Source organism: Anser brachyrhynchus (assembly GCF_964034855.1).
Source record: "Anser brachyrhynchus genome assembly, chromosome: 4".
Classification (NCBI taxonomy): Eukaryota; Metazoa; Chordata; class Aves; order Anseriformes; family Anatidae; genus Anser; species Anser brachyrhynchus.
In genome coordinates this window covers 40,593,486-40,612,165 of record NC_137698.1, presented here as the reverse complement: position 1 = coordinate 40,612,165, position 18,680 = coordinate 40,593,486, and the positions used below count along the sequence as shown (strand labels likewise).

Sequence of the window (18,680 nt, the reverse complement as noted above, 5' to 3'; positions counted from 1 at the left end):
CATAGGTAGAAAGCATAAATATGGTAAAATCTGCTGCTGAAAGACTGATAATGACTGTGTGTGTCAATTATATAACTTCTGCACTTCTTACAATTTGGAAGATTAAGATTTCAAAACAAAATGTGTTTGATTTTAAGTGCATTAATAATATTCCTACTGACAGGTAAGCATGAATGCTAATGGATACTGAACATTTTTTTTCTTTACATAGATATATTTTTAGTTCAAAAGCTACCAGAGGTGATAAATACTTGCTCATCAAATGCAGCTTCAGTGTCTCTGCAGTTGACATCTCTATCTGAATGAAAGTGTCAGTGGAGCTGTTCTTGCAGTGAATTAAAATGAAGTAAAGGAACATGATACTAATTCCTTTGTTTTTTAGATGGTCGAACTCTCCCGTTAGAAAGGCTTCAAGTTCCCGAGCAGCCTGTATAACTAGGTTTGCATCTCTTGCTAGGCATATCTTGTTTAGTCCATTACAACTGCTAAAAAGCTGTCTAAACAGCACTAAAAAGTGCTTTTAAAAAAAGTAGGGGAAAACTCTTTTTAGTGCAATTCCTTCTGCAACTTAATGGCTCCAGGAAGGAGAAAGTGTGTGTGTGTGTGCGTGTGTGTATTTTTCTATGTGTAGTGATGCTGAACATTTGCTTAACTTGTTTTCTTTCACTCCCAGTCCTATAGGACTTGCAAGAAGCAGATTTCTCTTTCCAGTACCTCTGTAATGAAGGGAGAAGGAAATTTGCTGTTCCCAAGGCAATAAACTGCCTTGCTTTGTTTTATTGTCTTAGATAATCGAATATCTGTGAAAGACATTCAATAAAGTCATTGGAGATTAGTCTTCTAGTCATAGAAAAGCACAGGAAAAGCTTTTTTTTTCTTTTTTTTTTTTTACTGGGCTTGATCTAGAAAATCTAATTTAGTGACCATTGTTTTGTTGCTGGCACCATCATAGTGTATATTGTTTTGCACAGGGCCAGAAAAAAAAACAGGCTGCGATATCCAATTAATGTTACCTGGATGACTGAAGAGCTATCAGTTGTAAGAGTTGGTTCCATGCAGAAAAGAGACCGGCCTCCATCATATTTCTTGTGCTACAAGGGAAATGTAGCTTTTTGTATTTGAGAAAAGGAAATGTTTTTACAATATTATTATTAATGTGAGTTCTGAACCCACATCCTACACTCTACTGATTGGTCTACAAGAAGATTATTAACAAATAAATATTGGGGGTTGAAACTGCAAAGAGCACCATCTTTGGTGTTAATGAACAGCACAGGAGTTATTTCATTGTAATATCCAGAAGCTGCTAAATTCTGGATCCAGTGAGATTCACAATTATCATTAATGGAATTTAGTATTTTGAGGATGGTGGAAAATAGCTTGGATTTAATAAAATATTAATGGGCAGAAACTCTGGATTAAATATTCATCCTGGTGCCTTTGGAAGTTATGGTCTATTGCTACCCTACAGCCCATTAGTAAATAATGATCTAGTGGCAAAACCTTCTGGGACGTAGTATAGCTTAGTACAGAATTGCAGCATAAAGTTAAATCTTAGGATTTACATGTTTTCTGTTTCATAGAGTTACGTTGTGTACATGGAAAAAAAGTTGAGTCCGTACCGATAGTCATCTGAATTGCATCAGTAGAGGTAAATTTACCAAAGTTGAGCTGGAGGCATTTTTAGTGCGTGATTCCTCCAATACTAATGAGTGCTGCCTAGCTGCATGCTGAGCAATGCCTTGGCAGGCTGCATTCCTGCCTTGCTCAGGCTGGCCTGAACCTTTCCTATCAAACAGAGCTGCGCAACAGAAAGTAGCAAGAGAAAGAGAAGTAGATAGCAAGGCTTTTGTGCATACCTTTTTCTAGCAATCACAATTGAAGCACTTTAATATTGCTAATTTGTGAAGGGATAACTGAGTTTCCCATGAAAATAAGACACAGGCATTTCTGTTTTCCAGCAAATGTCCTGTGGAATTGATGGAAAGTGTATTGTTGAAATTGATTAGTAGTGGAAATCTGGGGCTTTGACATATCCATTTTTATTTTTTTTTAATAAAAACTATCTTGATTTAAAATCAGTCTTTCATATATTAAGCAAACATTTGTAATGACATTGCAGCATCTCATGAGATTTGTACTTGAGCCAAAGAATTTGCAACATGCAGAGAACATGGATAAGTAGCAATCTAAATACAGCTTTCAAGATGCACTGTGGCTAGGGCATCCCACGGTGTGCTGTTTTCTGTCTATACAAGAGGGAGAGGGGCATAGTGCCCCAGGGAAAACGTATTTCAGACTGGCAGCCAGACTACAACTCATAATTTCCTCTTTGTCAGAGTACTACATACCTATTGTCTATGAAACAAATTGCCAATATGAACAGCGTACCAAGACATTTCTATCTTTGATGTCAAACATAATGCAATTAATTTGTATTTAAAAGTCAAAGAGCATAGTGACATGGATGACGTGAGAAATTATGTCAGCTTTGTTATTCAGCCACAAACATGGGCTAGGACAATTATAAAATAAGTAGATTATTTCATCTGCAGTATAATTGTTTTTTTTTTCTGATTCTTTTTAATGAATGCTAACAATTATAACTGGTTTTGAACGTGGCATGGAATAGAAAAGATTCCAGCTCCCCAAAAATGAGGGTGGTGTATCTCTACAAGCCATAACAGGTCATGAAAAGCCAAGTCCTTACAGAGACTTAAGGTGGTTCCCAATATGATTTCTAGAACACTTGATAAAAGATGATTATACATAGGGGAAAACAAGACAAACTTCCTTTGATTTGCAAATATGCTAAATCAACATTTTGTTTTATTGCATGGCTTTCGATAGTGTGTAAACAGTAAATCCAGGTATCTGAGAGAGATCTGGATGGATGGGTGTCTGCTGTTTGTTTTCCATTTTGGGGTTTTATGAGAGTGGGGAACGTTGGTTGTTTGAAAAATGTGGTAGTGCTCAACAGTTTAACAGAGCTGTTGTGCTAAACAGCTTCTTGTGTATTTCTGTATTCCACTTAATGATATTCATGAGATATTCTTATTTACTAGGAAAGTCATTGAATATCCTCCCACAGGGTTTAGATTACTTAAGTTAAGTAAGGATCTCTCTTTTTTTATGTACGTTAAAATTAAAAAACAAACAAAAACTCTGTAATTTACTAATCAATATAATTTCCTACTATAAGCAATTTTGTATACTCATCAACTGTACATGGTAGCATGTGGCTGCAATATGCCAAATCAAAATTTATCTAGTTAGTGTAAATAGTTCAGGAAAAGCTGCAGAGTTCAGTGCTAGCTCAGCTCAGATAGCATTTTTGAAGACGTCTCTCTCTTCATATACCTTTTCACCTATCTCATTTCCCATGAGTTAGGACTAGCTAAGTTCTCAGTGAATCCTAAAGCAGATCCAGAGAGTTATGTGGCAATTTGTCCTGGCTCTTAACTCCTCCATGAGTGCTGAGGAGCAAACTGTAGCAATAGTAAGATTGTTTTCCATAGAAGCATGTTGGTTTTAAGAATTGCTGGACCTAACCAGAGCTGACTTTGGGTCAAGCCATTCCGTGTTTTCATATCTAGATATTTTGTTTGCTGGAGCCTGGTTCTGAGTGCTGTATTTTGCTGAAGTTTTTAGGTTCAGCTCTGCTTTGTGTTGTAGAAATGCTTTCTTATCACAAAGTTTCTTAACAAGTTCTGATAGATTTGAGATGGTTGTGTGGTAAACCTTGATGCTGCCATAGATACTGCATTATGAAGGGATTCAGATCTGTGGGTTACTGGGTGTAGTTTGTTTCCTAAGGATGGCTTAAGTGATGACAACTGTAATCTTAATTGGAAAATGAGAAAAAAAAAAAAATAAAAAAATTTTGCAGATGAATGAAGAATTTGAAAAGTGGGAAGTATACATCTTCTCATCTTACTTATTAAGAAAGTAATACATTAAATATCAGCAGGTGTTACAGATTTATAGGTTATACTGTATGTTTTCATTTAAATGTGACTGCAAAAGATATTTTTATTTCTGAGCAGTAAATAATATATTACCTCTGCATTATGAACTGCAAATATATACAGTACATTAGGATTTATAGTGATGGTAATCTTGCTACTTAAAAGGAAATATATAGGACGTGATTTTATTGGTTTTAATAATATCTGAAATAAGTATGAAATGAATATAAATATGATGTGTATATAAGTATATAAAAATTCAAATGTCTTGATTGACTATGTTCTGTACTTGTGCATACAAAGGAAATACTTCTTAGCTCTGTAGAATTGTTATAAATGCGAAACCAAATTTATTTAACTAGTCATGCTGTGTGACTGCTGGAGAAAGAGGAAGCTAAAGAAATTGCAATACTAACTTGTGTTCAACACCATCTGATACATAATGGAAGAAATGTGTGCTATAATTCATATCCAGGTGGTAAAGGTGCTACGAGCAGACTTGTCTTGTACTTTTGTTTCTGCATTGTAAATATAAATGGTTTTACAGAACACTAACTTTGGTGGAAAAATTAATATGAGGAAAACGTTTTACCTCTAGGTAACTGTCCTGTATCATAGATACAAGTTAATGTTATGCTCAGGAAAATGAGTTGCTTAGTAAAGTAACTACAAAACACAAATACTTAAGTTGTCAGGTGTTTCTTAACTTCTTAACAGGTCTTTCTGTACTTGTCTATATAAACATGTTTATGTATATATGATTTCAGAGGAAGACATAATACAGTTTGAAAACTTTTTTTTTTTTTAATTGAAAAAATATTCTATCATGGTTGTTTCTAAAGCTTTTGTAAAAACTTTAACTGTAGTTACTTTGCCCAGTGTAAAGGAAATAATCTTTGAAGAACCTGTTAGCCAGCTTTTAGTAAGTTGTAACAATGTGTTATAAGTGTTGTTGACCAATAATTATGTAACCAAATGACTAGGAAGTAAACTTTTAGTAAACTTTTATTTTTCTTTTATAGAAAGACTAATCAGCATCTGGAATTTGAATTTACATTATGGGTTTTGAATTATTTACACTGAAAGGTAGCATCTTCTGGGCTGTGATTTTTGCTTTTCCTAACAGTTTGTAAGTTGTGCTGTCAACTGGATTTTGACAAGTCTAGACTTCAGGGTAGGTTAAGAAGTCTGTCTGATATCATTGACCTTAAGTAAGACAGAAAGTGTCTGTTTATCTTTTCTGAAAAGCTGTCTTTCCTAAACTGTTGTAGTTGTTTAGTACCTTTATAGCAGCATAGAGAGAGTGCCAAAACTCTACTCCCGTGACAAATTTGTTAATTATGCTAGCTAAACAGATCTATCAAGTTCCCAGGAAAAAAACAAATCCACTAACAGAATGCATATATTTTATTTACTTATTTATAATTTGATGTTGCATTTTTCACTGTGTTCTTAAATCAAATGGAAGGGTGTCAGTATATCTGAAATTTCTCTATTTTCTGTAGCTCCTGGATGTTTGCTATTGTATAGCATCCGAACACTAGGAAAACCAAGCCTCTGAGTACTTAGCTTTTAAATGGCTGTAATTTTCTTTTGCTAACTAGCAGAATAACCTTATCTACAGCTGTATCACAGTTAGTTTCAATCCAATTAATCTTCATCAATATTGCCACCCTTCACATCATCCTCTGGAAAACTTAAAAGGAAAATAGCTTAATTAGGAACAGCAATGGCATTTCACTTTCAGAAAGATGGAATGTTCAACACACTGTGTTGAAACAACATTCGCTGATTAGAATAATTTATGTGGTAAACACTAAATATGCATTCGAGGAAAGGGCTTTGTGTAACCAGTGTACATAGAGCTATGTTCCCTTGTGCTCATGAATTAGAAAATTGTAATTAGAAACAATTAATATTCTTATACTCTTATGTAAGCAAGTCAATATCTTTTGGTATGAGATGTACAGGTGACACAAATTTTATTAGAGTGGGATTTGATAACATGCCTATGATGTCATGGTTGCCTTTTTGTGCTTCATATTGATTGTGTTCCCAATTATATTAATGACTTTTGGCTTTTGTGGAAGACTAAACATTTCGTGATGTTCTTGACTCTTCACCCTGCATGGTTATGAATACTGTCCCCATACTACACTCAGAAACTCAAAGATGAAAAGGCAACGTTTTTCTTTCGTAATGTTCAAGAAACGTATACATCCTTTTAAATAGGGAACGTGTTATACTTAATTACATTAGTAAAGAAGATGTGCAAAGGCAGAATGTTTCATCAGAAATGGATTTACGGAGAGAGATCGCTTTTAAGATGTATAATATTTAATAATTGCAAGAAATTAGAGAGTGTGACATAATATTTTTATAAAATTTAGAATTTAGATTTAGATTGCCCACTGCCCTAAAACTGATATAAAAGAACATCAGGGGGTTACTATAAAATGTTTCCTTTTACAGATTTGTCTGAATGGCTCTCAGGGAGGATTCTTACCAGAAAAAGACTCTGTCAAGTTCCTGGTAATCTGATTTGTTGAACTATGGAATCCTTTTACCAAAAGAAGAGTGGTGACAACTAGTCTCATCTGGTATTCTCCAAGTTCCCAGTAAGTACTATCAGTATTATTCAGGTGTGCATAAAATTACTTTGTTAATGCAAATCAGATCTGAGAAAGGTATGCTATAAGTTCTTTATACGTAAGTTATTATTATTTCATCTGCTACTTGGAATTAAGGCCGCTTGTGGAGCCTTATGTCAAGGAGGCTGCCAGTGTACTGTCTCCTTCAGAAAAGGTAGGACTGTCACCTCTTGAAATGCGGCTGGCAGAGCACGAGGACACACTTTTTCCTATTGTTCCCTGGCTGTCATGAACTGGGTGGATTGATAATTAGTCTGAGAGTCCACGTTATCAAACATCCAGCCTGAGAATGAGATTCATGTACATAGTGTTCAATATTCTTTTCTTGTGTACTAACTTAGTGACATATTTTGAGAAGGAAATCAAATTTCCTGTTTCTGTTATTAACTCTCTTTGGAAAACTGTTTTTACCCTTGCAAAGTGCAATTCTGTAAAATTATAAGTTATAATAATGCAGGTCTTCAAAGTATATGGATAAGAAGAGAAGGTTTCAGGACATAGAGAACCTCTAATAGAGTGCTGATTTTTTTTGAGGGTAAGGAGGAAAAAAAAATGAAGATCATTATGCATGTGTCTGGCCACATTACGTGTGTCAGGGAATCCCATACCATATTAGCAAGGCAAAGGATTTACCCTACTGAGGAGCTGAACTTGAGGAATTTGAAGTGTGTTTTTTTAGCCTTGTATGTCATATGTCAATCCCAAAATGAAGGTGTGGACTTGTCTTCCACTTTCTTAAGAAAGCTCCTTGTGTATGATTTGAAACAGCATTAGTTTTCCAAATGAAGCAGTTGAAGGAAGCTGAAGGCCCAATCTGTTTCATAGAGATGGTAAAAAGGTGCTAATACAGAAATATGCCAGTAATTGGTCCAAACTTAATACTGATGCAGAGGTGACCAAATAATACTTGATACAGGCAATGCAATAGAAAACACCACTGTCTTTTGCTATCACTTGCAACTTCTGAACTATTTTCTGTCAAGCGATGCCCATTATCTGAGATGACTCCTACTTCCATCACTTTTATGCTGCAAACCTGCACAGCAAGCAAAGGTCAATATTAATTAGCTGGGGATGGGGGCTGTTTGTTTTTATCCTCACTAGAGCTTTTATTTTTTTGTAATTATGAATACAGAGTAGGTAATGTTACAGACTGAATCCCCAATGAAAAAATTAATACCGAATGGAGAGCAAATCTAAGGTGTTTCTTACACTGTCAAAGTTTTTATTCATTACTAGCCTGAAAGTTTAAACTGACTTTACAAGGAGACAAAATAAACCTAATTCTTAATTTAAAGCCCTGAAAAGCTATGCTAAAACAATAACGAATTCAGTCTTTACAAGTGAGAATGGAGCTGGACAAATGTATAGAAAGTTAGAGAGAGGAAGTGGACTAATGATATGACTAACGATAGCCATATCATTAGTCATGACACTGTCCTTCAAATGGACATGAACTGTTGGGAACTAATAAAGGTCCTGACAGCTCTCTCTATATTTTTATATATACATATATATTTTTATATATATATAGTGTGTGTATATATATCTCTTCTCTGCAGTCTATACCTGGAGGTCTTGAATATTATTCTTTCTTCATCTTTTGCTCTGTATGGTTATTTTACAAGAACTGGGAGTCCAAGGGATCAGCTTTCCAAATGTCATTATCACTGTTCAGTTACCTAGCAAGTACAAATGTGAACTTCTTGAAACTAATGAGAACAGAGATTTACAGCAAGAAAATCTGGGCAAGTTAATAAATGTTTCCCAGTTCTATTCCTTGTTATACTCATAATGGATATTGCGTGCTTTTCACGATACAGTAAAAAGAATTGGTATCTGCAAACAAATTTTGCTAGTAATATGCATCTGTAATTAGGATGATGGGGTGCAATGTAAGCATACAGCTGGCTGGATTTTAAGCTCTTTGAGGAAAATCTATGTATGTGTAGTGCTGGGTGAAGCCTGGAAACTTCAGAAATATAAAAATAATCATATATTTTACCTAACTTCACACAAGCAAAACCCAAATGGAGTGAACTTTTTAAACACTAATAACTTCTTGGCTTCATCTGAAGCGGATCAAAGTGTTTAATATTTAGTTTTAGTTGCAGCATTAAAAAAATGAGGTTACTTTTTATACTTAGGTGAGTAAACAAAATAGACAGACCAAACAAACATTTCCCTGTTTCCTGTCAGTATGTTAAACATTTCATAAGAATTTTTTCTCCAAATAAATGTGTGTACACATTTGTTTTTAAATGTTGGAGCTGCCTCTGACTGATTTTAAAATAATGTCTTAGTATAATCATGAGCACATTTTTCACCCAGTCCTTATTAAAGCTACACATTTCACAGCCACCAATTACAGGTTGGTGCTGCATCCTTGACAGTTGTTTGAGAATATTTTGAAGTGGTGAAGGTGAAATGTAATTAACAGTATATATCACATAAATGCTTCAATCAATTTAAATTAGTCACTAGTTGGCTATGTATCACAGATTGAAGTGTGGTATTTAACAAGAAGAAAATCCTTATTAATAATGTTGTCCTTTGCATATTAATCCATTGTTAGACTTTGTCTTAAATGCATGCATTGTTTGACTTGATTACAGTAGTGGGTCTGAAAACATGAAATTTATTCTTTCCCTTCTTAGTATCTTTATCTGCAACACTTAAAGATAAAAGTAGGCATTAGAATCATAAGGAAGGTTTCCCTAAAGACAAATTTGTTTCTTTAGAATGGTGTGTGTGCATAAATAAACATTCCTCTGGGTGTGTGTATAGTATACATATAATAGGTCCTAACTGTCAGATTTTGATGTACTTTTTTCAACACGGGGCTTGAGATAGCAAGTGGAAATGGTGTTTAAATCTCCTGACAACAGTCTAGTTACTGTTTCCTTAACACGTGGCTTCAGAAGGACAGACTCTTTTCCACAGTTCTGCCTCTTAATGACATCAAATGAGTTAATATTTACCCCATTAGTTTCCCTGGTTGTACTTAATCGAGAGAGATTATTCACCACATGTAGGAAAATGATTGTGCTATCCATGTGTAAAAATATTTAGTTTATCATCTTTTGACCAAACAAACAAAACATTAATGGTCAGATGTCAATCAGGAAATAATAGCTGAAATTCTTATAACTTCAGCAAGTTGTGTGCTTATATCTGGTTAATTTTCAAGGTGTCTTTTTTTCCTCAGTAAAAACATTAAAGCATATCGTGGACTTCTCATTTTTAAAAGTTTTTTATTTTTCCCTAGCCTGGCAACCTATATATATGTTTTCTGAAAAAGGGTGGGTGTCACTATTAGGATGTACATTTAATGCCTCAGATACAATTTTGTAGATACCAGAACTGGATATAGCTGAATATAGATTTGGTTTTCTAAGCCACAAACACCTGAAAATAAATGGAGCTGGCTTAAAGGAAGTTGTCATTATTCTATTACCTAAGAAAATGTGTTGAGTTCTTCCACTTCAGAAAAACAAATATGGAAGAGGAGCACTGCTACTTGTCTACATTTATGGTATGTTTCCACATTTTTTGTTTGAAAACAGCTGTTTCATTTAAGATTTATACTAAGTAAATAGGAAAAGTAAATATTTTATTGAATATATTTACATTAGGCTATCTGAGAAAGTAAATAGAATTACCTTGCTCAATTTGTATGATGTTACAGGGAAGGAAAAACAAAAACTAACCAGTATATCACTCCTAGCAGTGTGTTAGATTTTCCTGTTTTTGTTAAATATTCCAGAACAATGTAATCAATCAAAAAGTTTCCCATTCCACATGGAGAAATGTTACCTTTTAAAGCATTGCTAAACACTTTGACATATTTGAAAAATTGAGTCCTAGATCCTAAAGGTTATTTGTCACAGAAGAAAGAGAAAATATGCTCTGTGCATGCGAGAATGGCAAATAAAGACTGTAAAGATGATAAATCTTGAGTTGGATACATAAACTACTCAGATTCATAGTTCCCAACTTCATCACACACAGCTGTAGTTTAATTTGGCCTTTACTGACATATAACTATATACAACGGGGAAGTTGTGGTCAGTAGATCATGTCTCAGGATGAAGTCTGATGAAGGAAACAGAAGAGAACAAATAGTACATACTATATTTTGAATTCAGGCCATGCTGAATCCTTAAAATTATTTGTTGCTTTGATATTGGGGGATTTTTTGATTTGTATTTTTTTCTGATTGTTTTCAAAGGCACACTAAGATAAAGCAAGCCTTGAAACCATCTTCTCCCACAGTATTTAAATGATGAAATACACATGACAGGCCTGGAAAATCTTTTGCACTAAAAATGTCTGAAGAACAGTCAAAGCCACTTGTTGATATGATTAAAGCAATTTAATTCAAAAGAAACTTTCTAAAGGCTTCTTCTGACAACTGGTAATTTCATACACTGTAGACAATACTATTACTTTATCCTAAATATTTTCTGTGAGATTACTGTGAATTCTTATAATCCATTGAAGCTCTTCTAGGTTTTATAAAAACAAGCTTTCTCTAATTGTGTGTTGTGTACTGTATGTTGTGGTCATAGCATGTGGCATTGATATGAAAAAAATAATTCAAATTTTGTGCTAACATGGAGGGGTTTTTTTATTGTTGTGTCCCTTGGATTTAATAATCCAATAAGAATAATTTTACAGTGAGAGGTAGACAAAGTGATGCTTGTAAAGCTGTATAGCATTTGACTATAAACTGATTTCAGCATTTGGCTTGCTTTAAATTGTTTCAGTAATACATAATTCTTTGTTAATAACTCTGATATTACTATATTAGATAATAATAACGCTAATGTTACTAGATTAGATAATGTCTTTATAATATTTTTCAAGGAAACTAGTTTGTATTAGAGGGCATATCAGAGAAACCTTCAATTGTAATTTTCAACAACCGAACACTCTAATGACAGATTAATAAAGGCGAAGGAAAAGGGCCCTGACAGTTGGTTGTCACTGTGTATGCTGTGAAGCAAAAAGCTCTTGCTGCTGCACTGAATTTTGCATAAAACCATGACAGGAATTTTCTTTCCCTGTCTCTGTAAGGGAAAGGAGCTTCTGCAAGTGGCCAGGTGAGAGAGGTGTTTGGATGTTCGTGAACCACATCTACCAGTCCATCCAGCTGGTAGCGCGAGGACGGTGAGAGGAGGACTGGAGATGCTCAGGTTGTGTGCTTTGAGCTCCCACCTAACATGAAATGTTGGACAGCCTCCTGCTGCACTGATCCTTGGTTTAAACATTAGGCACTTTGGATACAAAGCCGTGCCCACGGAGTCATCTGCTTAGATGTAAGGAGTGCTTCACTTGTTGCCCACTGAAGTTGCAGACTTTGCATAATAGCATGTACTTTTCAGAGGACGGAGTATTTAATTATTTTGGTCTTTTTACTTAAATATGGCAGCGCAGTAGTACAAAAATAAATTGAATGAGAAAAACTCTAGACTGGTGTGAAAATTTAAGGTTCTGGAAATTTCAGATACAATGCCAAATAATGAGGAATGCTTGCACACTAACCTACTGGTAAATAATAGCTTTTACTTTTGGTTGCCTGGTATGTAAATGTCTTAAATTCCTTTGTTTTGTGTTAGTGCTATATAAGCATACTGTTATGCAAAATCTAGAGGATAAAACGTATTTTGTGACAAGGTAATAAATGTACTGTACATCCATAAAATAGTTTGATTTAGGGGCAAAAATCCATTAATGTTCAAATACCATTCAGAAAATGCCAGTGTTCTGTTTTTTTATAACTTCAGCTACTTATATGCTCTGTGTGAATATTTTCATTGTTAAACCAACTCATAATCTTTGTGCAGGCCCTAAATAGACTGAGAAATAATTACAGCTTGATATAGCTCTTGAAAGTGAAGATTGGCACAGAGTTGTGTAAGGGGAAAAAATGTGACTATCAACTCTGAAGCCTATACCTTTAACTCTGGACAAAGAAAGCAGTCTACTGAATTGAGTGGTCTCTATTATTTTTATAAGAAAGCATATATTGCCTATAAAGTGAATTTTAAAATATCAGTTATGTCATATTTGCAGCACATAAATAGGTGATTGTAGTACAGAGCACTCTCAACATCAGACCTGAGCACTTTCCCAGGTCTTCAAATGATGCAGGGCAGATGTTATCTTTGCTAATGCCAACTCTTCCATAGATGAGTTTTTAATTAAATTATCTTGCCTGATGATTTATCCCATATATTTGTTGCCTATAAAACTAAAATGTGTGTGTGGTACGGTAGGCAAAACAAACATTTTTATTAGGAAACCACATTAGAAATTAGTGTGTTAACTGGATATCCTAGTTTAATTGACAGTGTTTTAATTTACAGCTGTTGAAATTAATCTGCCATATTTGAATTTAAATTTGCATTTAAATATACTTTTTCAGGAAATTGAGGAAGCAATTGCCAAAGAGAAATAGATTTTGCTAAAGTAAATGTAGAGGAATTTTTTTTTTTCCTTTTTTAAGTCTGGGAAAGACAGAACTCAATCCTAGCTTATATAGATAAGTTTATATAAGCCACATAGCATAAGAAGCTATTAATATTCAAGAGTTATTAGTACAAATCCCTTTATAAAGCAGCCTTTCTTTAGCTTTTGAGTGACATTGCAACATTGTTTTTCAATGAGACTGTCCTTGAGAGTCAACAAACTCCATTTCGCTAAGAGGGTTAATTAAGGTCAAGTTTATAATGGGGTAGGAAGAGGCACAGACTGAAGCAGCCGTATATCAGATTGAGATTTCAAGGTCTCTGCAATGCATTAATAACTGTGAGGCTGGCTAATGTGGGTGGCATAACATGTTCTATATCAAAAAATGCTGGGAGCAAACCTGAAAAATCAAATACAGTTCTTTTTACTGAAGCGCCAAATTGGCAATATTCTGTCTGCAAACAAGAGCAAGTGAGGATGGAGCCACTGGCGAGGGGCAGCGGCATCATCCTCAAGGTCAAGCAGCAGCCTCTGCAGCTCCTGCTGATGGACAACAAACTGTGTGCCAGTGTGTGTGTCTGGTCCAGCTCTGGGGAAGCAGCATTTCTTGGAACGCATGAACCAAGCCAGTCTGGGTGCTGTGAGACAGCAGGGAGAGGAGAGGCTATGTTAATAAGGAGAGGGAGAGAGGCAGAGGAAGGGGAAGGTGTGACTTTTCCATGTGTGTATATTTTTTGTCTGTTATAGGTAAATATAGGGCAGTATTTTATTTTCCTCCAGATAAAGTCCCCACTGGTGCTAGGGGAGTTGTTGATCACTTCTGTGGTGCCTTCTGTAAAATTATTTTTGCTGGCAGTATCACAACATGGATCTCCTAGATTTTCAGAGCAATGTTGGAGATTTAAATTCAACAAAAGTCATCCAAATCTATTGTTTCAGTTTCTGGAAATTTATATTGTGGTATTTTTGTAGTTTTTATGGATCTGAGGTAATAAGGACAAAACTTTTAACTCTTATTAAGTAAATAAGTGTCATTAAAAAAAAATACAGCTGTCAAGGAGAATGGAAGAGCATTATTGTTGAATGGCTTACAAAGCAGTGAGAGCTTTCTCCTTCAATCAAATAGTAATTCCAAGAAGTTCGGACTATGACAGCAGCTTTAAAACAAGATGTTTAATTTCTCTTTAGGGGCCCATTTGTCACAGGCTAACATTCTTTTGCATAGTGTAAAGAAAGCTTTTCAGATTCTTTTCAGCTGTCCTCATGTTACAACTCTCAATTTCACAGAGGTTGTCCTGTCTGATTCCTGCTTAGTGGTGGTGGTGTGTGCCTTGTTGGTTTAGATCTCTAAATGGAACAAGCTTCTTCAAGTGTTATCACATTGGATTTAAGACTTTTATTGTTCACTTAAGTTGATCATGTAAAACGTTACACAGCTCAATATTATGAAAGATTTTTGCAGCAGAAGAGCAAAGTCAGTGAAGGAATTAACTTTTACCAGCTTTACTATGGGAACTGCCAGTATCCTTGGATTTGGCTTGCCTTTTCTATCCGAAGTCCCAGTCTTCACTCAGTTTTGAAAATTCAAATATTCAGGAGAATTGGTATGTCTAACCAACATCAAGATCTACAGGGTATTTCTCTCTGTCATTAAGGAAGTGAATTGTCAGGAGACCACACCAAATTTCTTAGTTTCTATCCCAAGCTCTAGAGAAACAATGATAGACTCAGACCTGGTTTCTCTTGTCTTGCAATATGAAATCAGTGTCACAAAATCACAGAATCGTCTAGGTTGGAAGAGACCTCCAAGATCACCCAGTCCAACCTCTTACCTAACACTAACAAGTCCTCCACTAAACCATATCACTAAGCTCTACATCTAAACGTCTTTTAAAGACCTTCAGGGATGGTGACTCAACCACTTCCCTGGGCAGCCCATTCCAATGCCTAACAACCCTTTCGGTAAAGAAGTTCTTCCTAACATCCTACCTAAACCTCACCTGGTGCAACTTTAGCCCGTTCCCCCTCGTCCTGTCACCAGGCACGTGGGAGAATAGACCAACCCCCACCTCTCTACAGCCTCCTTTAAGGTACCTATAGAGAGCGATGAGGTCTCCCCTGAGCCTCCTCTTCTCCAGGCAGAACAACCCCAGCTCCCTCAGCCGCTCCTCGTAAGACTTGTTCTCCAGACCCCTCACCACCTTTGTTGCTCTTCTCTGGACTCTCTCGAGCACCTCCCTGTCCTTCTTGTAGTGAGGGGCCCAAAACTGAACACAGTACTTGAAGCGCAGCCTCACCAGAGCCGAGTACAGGGGGACAATCACTTCCCTAGCCCTGCTGGCCACACTGTTTTTTGTGCAAGCCAGTATGTTGTTGGCCTTCTTGGCCACCTGAGCACACTGTCTTGTGCCAATCCTCAGCTGCTGATGATTTTATTTGCCACGTTTTTGCCCACAGTCCTAGCTTATTTCTTCAATATTCTCTTGAGGTTAATTCCTTCTCTTATTCCCTCTCTGCATGGTTAGCATCCTCTTAAATCTGGATCCTGCCCTTCCTGTGCATGAAACATTCTGAACCTGTCTCGCTCCTGGCCCTGTCTGTAACTCTGGCTGCTTCCATCTTCCTCCTGTGTGCTGGGCAGGCAGCGAGCAGGGAAGGAGAGGAGCTCTGTTTTCAGCTACAGTGCTTTGTGCCACAGTGGCATCTAGCTGCAGCAGTTACAGATAAAATACCACACGGTCCGTGCAGTCCTGGTTTGGAGCAGGTCAGCGCAGATGGGCTATTTAGAGAATTCATCTGCCGTAAATGTTGAGCATATGCAAAGTATGATCAAAGTCTTAGGATGGCTTTAACATTTTCTTTTTCCTGCATCCAGCAGAAAAGGAGCCCTTGTAGCAACATATAATGACAAGAGAGTTTCAAGTCTCCGCTGCAAAACTGGAAATGCTAAAGCTTTTGAAGGAACTGGCTACAAATTTTTTTGTGTATTTAAAACAGTTTCACACACTAATTTAGTCTTGGAAATAGTTTAAGATTTTATTTATTTATTTATGTTAAAGCCTTGTAAAATATCAGTACAAGGTAAATTCTCTCAAGTAAATATTGGGAACTGAGTGGTATGAGCCCTCCCTACAGAAATGAGAAAAAAATGTTAAGCAACTAAAACCACAGGAGCCAAGAGCAGGAGCTGTTGAAGATTTCTTTGACTGGCTTTCTGTTGGTATTGTTTGGTATATATTTTGTTCATGTTTATTTTATACTGAGAGTTCATAGCCAGATCTTCAACCAAAATATGTTTTGCACGTATTCATATTTCAGCAATAAAGCAAGCTAAGACAATAAACACAAATTTTCCTTAGGTTCAAACCTGCAAGGTTTTCTTAGCCTGCCCAACTTTTGCACATTGCTGCTGACTCTGAAGAAATTATGAGCTTGTGCTTGATTTTTCCTATTGGAAAGAGGTCCACTCAGATCATTTGGGCTTCTCAGCTGCATAAAGATACTGCAGGTATGTAACTGTTTACAGTGCTAGTTTTCACCAAACCTTGAGTGCTGTGCAAGCTTGCTATTCGTTTGTAAGTCAATCTTACTTTTGTAACGTTTTCCCTTGTAATTCTGCAAGTAGATCAAAACTTGAAATCACTCTGTGTGCAAAGGGGTGTGAGATACACATGCCAGTGAAAACATTTTTACACTTAAAATAATCTCCAGGTGTGTTTTTTTGTTTTTGTTTTGTGCCACCTAGGTAAAACTGGAAACCTGATGAATAGACTATGAAGGAAAGAAGTGTTTTTATGATTCCCGTGCATACTCTTCTGGTATTTATCATAGAGAATGCTGCAACACTCAGCAGAGTATTATCTGTGCCACAAAAGCCAGCCACAGGGAACTGCTATACACGGCACACAGGGTAGCAGGACTTCTTTGTTGAAATGCATTCTTCAGTGTATTCTGGGGCATTTAGTAGTTTCTAATGGTAATAACCTTATCCAATTAAAAAAAATATATATATTCGTTTTTAATGTGGTGACAATTCTGTGACATTTGTTTGACAAGCTCCTTTGATCATGAGCTGAAGCTAGGACTGAGGAAACCTCAAAACACATTTTTGTATTGTGCTGCATCCACAGAGACAGGGGGACTGACATTGTACCTTGTCAGAACGATCCTTTGGTATTCGTAACACACGGTATTTATGTATTTCTAATTTGTTTTGCAATAGTTTAGTTTTAATTAAAAATTTAAACATTATGAAATCAATGATTTAGTTTCAGGGCTCTGGAGCAGAATGAGAATTTTTTAATAAGCTTTTGCATTTCTTATAGGAGGAAATTAAAGTTACAGTTTACCATACACAGTGCTTTCTTCCTTTCCTTCTTTCTTTAAATTGAAATTACTAAATTAAGACGATATACAGCTCAGACTGGGTTAAGAGAGAAAGCTGTGTCTCTTCACGGTACTAGCCTGTGACCAACTGAATGGAGGAAGTAAGTCTATGAGAAGCAGAGAAGGAAAGGATGATGCGGTATATATGCTTGCACCCCCAGTATTTCTCCCTCATTTTGTTTCTTCCTATGGATAAAAAGGTGGTATGGTGATTAGATTAGCTTTCCCCCTTCTGTTTGCAGGTAAGTCAATGGCTCACTCTTATGCCAGATTAGTATCAGCAGGACGTGACAAAGTAATGGAAACCAGCCAGATCTAAGTTCTCTGTTGCTTTTCTCAGCTGCACTGAATAAGCTGTGTCTTTCTGTGCTCTTCCCATTCCCACCTTTACAAGAAATATTTTACGCAACTGCTGCCCAACTGTACTTTCACAAATAATACTATTTGTAGTTTATTATTTGCCCAAGTTTTATTAAGGTGAAATAAAAAATCACTATGACTTGTAGTAGGAAGTGTCACCTGATGAAGGAATTGAAACTTAATTCATTTTTATATACAAGTCATGTAGAGAGATGGCTGTGGACTTCATGGAGCATCTGGCAATAAAATGTCTAATGGAAAAAAAGATATGATTTTATACACAGTGTGTGTTAGGAAAGTGCAGAGAATTTTGCAAATTATATGGAAATAGCCTTACCAAAAAATGGTAAAAGGAAGAATTTCCGTATAGTTTCCTTTACATTTAAAGGATGGAAGTTGTGTTGTTGTTGTTTTTTCTTTTTTTCTGTTTGTTTTTATTAAATATTAAATCTGATAGGCAGAAATTTCTTCTAGAAGTCATTTTCAAGGCTGTCTGTCTCCTAACTCTCATTCGTATATGCAGAGAGGTGTTTACAGGGAAGCTAGGAGCATGACTGGAGGAGGATGTCGGTCTGAGAGGAAAAAATGGAAAGTCATTTTGTGTTCTATCAAAAATACATATTGGCTCCCATTTGAAAGTTACACTTACAGAAGCTAACAAAAAAAGACAGAACCCTTTAAACTTCATAGTTACTTAAGCCTTTAGAGATATGGATGAAGAGAAATTATTGAAGTAGGGAACAGGATGCAGATCCTTTAATGGTATTATAACAAGCTTGCATAAGCAGAGTCAGTATAAACCAGCTGTGGATTTGATACCCCAAAATTATTTATTATTTTT

The 18,680-nt window shown here is 35.9% G+C and overlaps 1 protein-coding gene across 12 annotated transcripts in view; it reads left to right on the top strand.

The window, feature by feature from the left end:
• LOC308194891 (uncharacterized protein) overlaps nucleotides 1-18,680 on the top strand; it is a 709,819-nt gene that overhangs the window by 603,309 nt on the left and 87,830 nt on the right. For 10 of the 12 annotated variants that reach the window (XR_013950992.1, XR_013950993.1, XR_013950996.1 and 7 more), the window contains one exon: nucleotides 6,441-6,586. The gene's annotated coding sequence lies outside the window, so the exon portion shown is untranslated. Of the gene's footprint in view, nucleotides 1-6,440; nucleotides 6,587-16,938; nucleotides 17,070-18,680 lie in introns of those variants that run through there. The other 2 variants (XR_013951003.1, XR_013951004.1) reach the window with 2 other exon arrangements.